Genomic DNA, 6,688 nt, shown 5'->3' on the forward strand with positions numbered 1-6,688 from the left:
GTACGGGTTTCCCCGTAAACATTTTATAACGATTAGTCATATATCAGTTGCGGATCAAGCATTTAAACTCCGATATAGTTTTACTTTACGATTCAATGAATTAAACTGTTAAACGTAACAAGTTATTTGATAAGTTTACAGTTATCAAAGAATAAAAACAGCGTTAAACTTTATAAAATCTCGTTCACATTTGGTAGACTTAATTTAAAATATTAACAAATGTTTTGCACTAGGAACACAAAATCATATAATATAAACTTCAGAATTAAGAAACTGTAAATGCATTGTTACAAGTAAATGATCAATATTATTTTTTGTCCAATCACATTGCAGTATTTTTCAAATTTCTGCTAAGTCTAACTTTGGTTAATGTGTACTAACTAAATAAAATTTACTTAATCTGTCGTACCAGTCTAACAAATTTCAATAATGAGGAGTGAGATCCTGAATTGTAAAATATCTGGGTAAGCAAAACAATGCCAACATTAAAAAATTAAGCGAGGTCAGATGTTCTAAATGTGATGATTGTAACAATCAATTAATTTATTACACAGATAATACATGTTGGGCACGCAGAAACATTGATTACATAGTAACTTTTTATATCCTTTTAACTCTAAGAAAAATGTCTATGATAAATGTCTATTTAAACTTTATATTTTCTAGAAAAAGTAACCAAAACATTATTTTCTTTCAGTCAATAATAATGAACTGCATTAACAGTCATTAATAATCAACATTATTTTTTGTCTAATCACATTGCAGTATTTTTCAAATTTCTGCTTAGTCTAACTTTGGTTAATGTGAACTAACTAATAAAATTTACTTAATCTGTCGTCTAACCAGTCTAACAAATTTCAATAATGCATTATATTAGGGAGGAGTTAGAGGTGTGGTTTGTACTATGAATTGTAAAATATCTAGGTTTTCAAAACAATGCCAACATTACTTTTTAAAGGTCAGGTGTTTCTAAATGTGAGGATACAATCAAATTTATTACACAGATAATACATGTGGGGCACGCAGAAACATTGATTACATAGTAACTTTTTTATATTCTTTTAACTCTAAGAAAAATGTCTGCTATAAATTGCTGACTGTTTTAAACTTTATATTTTCCAAAGGGGCGGAGCTGAAATGCCTTGTTTTTGGTTGAAAAAAAATAATTTAATGTTTAATAATACACATTATCTTGACCAATTATTTTTGTTAATATGTATTATTAAACACTATAACCTATACTTAAAGAAGAGTTCAACCAATGTCTCTGCCTCGGAAAGGCCTATAGGTTGTAAATTGCAAATTAAATCTCGGTCCGACCTTAACAAAAATCATTTTAATCCTATTTGTATCGTTCAATGACAAAAAAGCCCGGTGTCGATGATTTGTATTAATATATTCCTCTACTTGCATTCATTCTGAAGGGATGTTCTATAAATACAGCTCTTCTCTGTATTATAATTGCTTCCATCAATTTAATTAACCTTTTACCCCATCAGCATATTGTGAAAAATGACCGTCTTCATACTACTATGAAACTATGGAAAATGCTTCAATACTGATGAAACTTGGCACAAATGTTGACTGGACCATAGCCTCTATAACAGCATGCTCAATCGTAAATTTTCTGTTACCATGGCAACGGGGGACGTCTCAAAATTGCGAAAAATCACTATTTTGCATTGTTTTTTTCCCATCAAAACTGATTTCAAAGTGCTGCAACTTCTCAATGAATTATAAGATAGAGTAAAGTAAAAGACTTTTCAGCGTCACTAGTTACCCTAAGATCGACCTGAGGCCATTTTAAGCCTGTCACATGTCCAAAATTTTCTTGGCGATGAGGGGGACTGTCGCCCCCCTTCAAACCCCCCCCCCAAACAAAAGGGGACACACCCCCCTTCTGGCAACCCCCTGATGTACTATTTTGATGCGGGGCCGCGCCGAAAAAGTGGTCACTTTTTTAACAACATTTCCAAAATGAAAAACAGTGTTTGGGGCCTAAATAGGGCATTTTTTCACCGTTTGAGGCCCCAAAAGGGGGGAGCAAAATGCCCTCAAAACACACTTATATAAGGGAATAGGTTAACAAAAAATTATGAAAAACCTTGGAATTACCCAAAACTTGTTTTTCCATGTTAACACGTGCCCTTACACTTAATTTTGGTGAAAAATGTTGTTTTGTGACATTTTTTATTTTTTTGATTAACAAAAAATTATGAAAAACCTTGGAATTACCCAAAAACTAGTTTTTCCATGTTAACACGTGCTCTTACACTTAATTTTGGTGGAAAATTGTTGTTTTTTTGTGACATTTTTTTTAATTAACCTTTTACCCCATGAGCATATTGTAAAAAATGACCGATTTCATTGAAAAGCCTCCTGTTACAAGTTCAAACTGCTATGAAACTTAGTTACCCTAAGATCGACCTGAGGCCATTTTTAGCCTGTCACATGTCAAAAATTTTCTTGGCGATGAGGGGGACTGCCGCCCCCTTCAAACCCCCCAAACAGAAGGGGGCACATCGCCCTTCTGGCAACCCCCTGATGTACTATTTTGATGCGGGCCGCGCCGAAAAAGTGGTCACTTTTTTAACAACATTTCCCAGATGAAAAACAGTGTTTGGGGCCTAAATAGGACATTTTTGAGGCCCCAAAAAGGGGGGGTGTGTGTGCAAAAAGCCGTCAAAACACGCTTATATAAGGGAAAAGGTTAATATATTATTGATGCTATTTAGAGAAATGCATTGGACAGTTGACCGTTCCAAACATTTTAGTTTTATAACCTTAGTCAGATTTATCTAAATTAAATAATGAGATATGAGTTTATGTGTTGCTGTTTTTTAACACATATTCTCTTTCATAGTTATCTGATTTTGATAACTTTAGGGTCAACATTATTTCGGTTGCAATCGACATCTGTTGTAGTTCTGTTTAATGTTGATTCCCATATCATGCTGCGATAACGGCAGTTATAGAAACAAATATAAAATTGCTTATTACAACGAACGCAGTTCCCATATTAATTCTTTGTTCATACATTGGAGGATTTTATTTCCGATGAAATGTTTAAAGTACAGCTCGTATTCGCTATTCCTTTCATTATCTGTTTACATCAATATTGACAAATAGGGGTGTCGATAATTCTTATATAATCGCCTAAATCTTTAACCATCCAAATAATTACTCATTCTTAAGCGTTCAGAGTAATAGCGTAGTGGTTGAGTCTTGGCTTCGTCAGTGTAGAGACCCTGGTTCGATTCCTGGAAAAGGCATTTTTTTCTTTTCATATTTTTGTTTTTTATTTTTTTTTTTTCAACGATCTGGATTTTAATTCCTCGTGAACCTATTTCATACAATACTATTTGAGAACATTTAGTACGCGTTCGCTTTTGACAGGTAGATAGAGGCAGTACGCACATCCGTGATTAGAGTGATAAATGAGGAAATTGTTAAAAAATGTAGCAAATTGAATTCAGAGTTTTAAATAGATTTAAATTGACAATACTATTCAATCTGTTCATTGACTGTTACAATCAAATACATTCAATTTTGATAAACCGTTATCAGCTTAAAAATTATAAATCACAGGTTTATAAAAGAGAATATGAACATGTTTTTGAAAGTAAAACCATAAAAAATGCACAATTGCAGATTTGAACTTAAAAAAAAACAACATTTTATTAACTTTCCATTCAAAATCTGAACTCTCTAAACCACTACGCTACTCGGATTTACGTGACCATATCCATTTTTATTCTTGTATATTGCAATAAAAATGCAAAGTGTAATAACTGAATAACTTGCAAAACCCATTATATCATAATGGTACGACCGATTAATGTAAATGTTATCGTGTTTGACTTATAGTAGACTGTTATTGTTTTACAATGTTTGTTTTCTATATTAGGAAATTCTTTCTACAGCAAATACATCTATAACTGGCATTTAATTCACAACGAGGCAAGTCTAACATGTACTTCCTATTAAACAAATGGTATGCAAGTGAATGCAACAAACAATAAAAGATTGATTTCAATACTTTATTCGTAAGCGGTGATACAAAGTTAATTTTATCAGTATACAGTGTTATTTCTCTATGCGAATAAAGTGGTTATATCGCCGTTTCTTTATGCATTTGTGTATAAAATAATCAGTTTAAATATTTTTACTGATTATAAAAATCATACAAAAATGAAGCAACGAGTTTGTTTGTTGTTTTTTCTTCTTAATCATGGATTGACATATCCTCGTTAAACAAAATTGTTTATTAATTATATTAATTATTTTTTGTCAAGCCATATTTGTCGATTATTCATTTTTCTTACCCTTTCAAACTTTTTTTATAGACAGATAAATATCAAAGCATAAACCATTAATATACATGCATGCTTATAACAAACGGAACTAAATGACGAGCAATACATATTAAGATGAATATCAGAAACTGTATAATAAAATTCTTTTCGCTTTCATATGGTCATACTTGGAGAGTTTTATTGAAAATAAGTGTGTAATAAGATGTTCCCAAGTAAAATATCCAACAGCAATATTTGGAGTAAAGTGATGATTTGGACATGTACATGTTTCCAAATAAATAACAATTTATTCTCCCAAGGCATCAAACATGAAAGAAACACGAGATATGTATACAACAATCATAAATATTAACAGCAGTAAATAGCAACTAAATGAAAACGATGACAATGCCTCTTCAATAAAAATTTACATATCGTAAGTACTTTGGTTTGATTTAATAATGATCCCAACATATATATTTTGTCCAAACACATCCAGTATACGTTACACCTTTTTAAGTGGAAACAAACAATGTTTTTGTTTGTCACTTTTTTGAAGTTTCGAACGCTTCTTTATCTACAGATGTACACTTGTACAATAAAGTAGAAAGATGTTCCGGAGAAGTAGAATGTTTAAAACCTCATTGATTTACATTTGGACAAAAATGTTCATTAAATCGAAAAATCAGAAGAACAATGTTTTTACTAGTCCTTTTGCATACTGAGTAAATCGATTGATTATAATACAAGGAAATGTTGCAACAGAAAGAGGTACCCAAATACGAACAGAACATTCTATATGGTATCAAAGGGAATCATAAAATACAAAACATAACATGAAGTAACATGAAGGAATATAAAGAAAAATACAAAAACTGATACACTTCAAAGGCGATGTGCAATATTTATAGGTTATTTTACATTGAAGTTTAGAATGCATGACTATATTAAGATGACTGTTACTAAAGCAATTTCGCATGGTATGCTGTCTATGAGCTTCTAAAGTAGCCCTGCTTGAACAGGAAAAACAGTAATTGTCACATAAATCAATGTACAATATAGATATAAATATATTTATACTATAGTGATCCATACATGCGAAAATGTGTACCATGAATAAGTAGCTCATTCAAACGTAGTGACTTTTTATAAATATTTTAAACGTCATAAAAGTATACATTAAAAAGGAACATTTTAAAAAGAAGAATTGTGACAAAGATATGCATGTTAAAACAATAGTTTCGTTACCAGTTTAATACAATTTTCCATAATCAATAACATATATTAAAAAAACTAATACCCAAAGACATATTCGCGTAAGTCAAATTTCTCATCGGAATTTTGTTTGACCTCTCATATAAGTAAATATTGGTAATTGTAACATCTTTTTATTTTACAAGTATTCCATCATTTTAATTTCATACAAATTGATGATTGAGAAATTACTTTGCTATGAGATATATAATTTTCTTACGATTTATTATGACATTGTGATTATCGAATATGATAATAATTACTGCAACAATAACTATCTACATGTAATAACATAACAAAATAATATTTGATACAAAAGCAAACAATACATCAACTTCTATTCTGATAAGTTTAGGGCGGATGATCACCTGACATTTGTTTACTGTACTATTGGGTCGTCGCTTATGATGTTTGTTAATAATCAAATATATTTTTCAATAATTAAATAATAAACATATACCATTTTCCAAGCAAATATGTTCCGATTCCAAAGGCTCGTTTTTTTTCTAACTTTTCCCGAAATTATTGCAGATTGGGACACATATTTTCATCATTACATCGCCAAGTAGAACACATTTTGGCATAATGAGGAAAGTATAAGAGTTATAATTACACCCAATTGAATCCTGGAACATGGTTTATGTTTTATTGTTCAATTTTTGAAAACATATAACGAACACACATCAGCAAATATCATTAATTGTGACCCAATATTACCTTAAACAAATGCCACGTGATCACACTACCTAAAACTTGCAATATGGAATTATGAAATTGTATAATATTCAGCAAGTTGTTATTTTGATACAAATATTATTTTGTGAAATACATCACATAAAACTTTGAAGAAACTTATAATAATAATTTCAGCTCAAATATTCATTTAGATTTTAGAATGTCATAACAAGGTTTCGATAATGTCTTGACTATCATCAAACGAAACTTTTAACCTGGGACATTACTTTAACAATTGGTGAAGCATTAATAGTTGCTTACTAACTAAAAAGAGTAGATTTTAAGGTACATGTGTAACGATTAGAAAAAAATAAATTTTGACAAAATCTATTTCTTTTTTTAAACTTTCTTCTACGAGGACAGTAAACATTTCACTAACACTTTCCCATGCAAAATATTCATTT

The sequence above is a fragment of the Ruditapes philippinarum genome, unplaced genomic scaffold (assembly GCF_026571515.1).
Source record: "Ruditapes philippinarum isolate M1 unplaced genomic scaffold, ASM2657151v2 ctg2975_1_1_1_1, whole genome shotgun sequence".
NCBI lineage: Eukaryota > Metazoa > Mollusca > Bivalvia > Venerida > Veneridae > Ruditapes > Ruditapes philippinarum.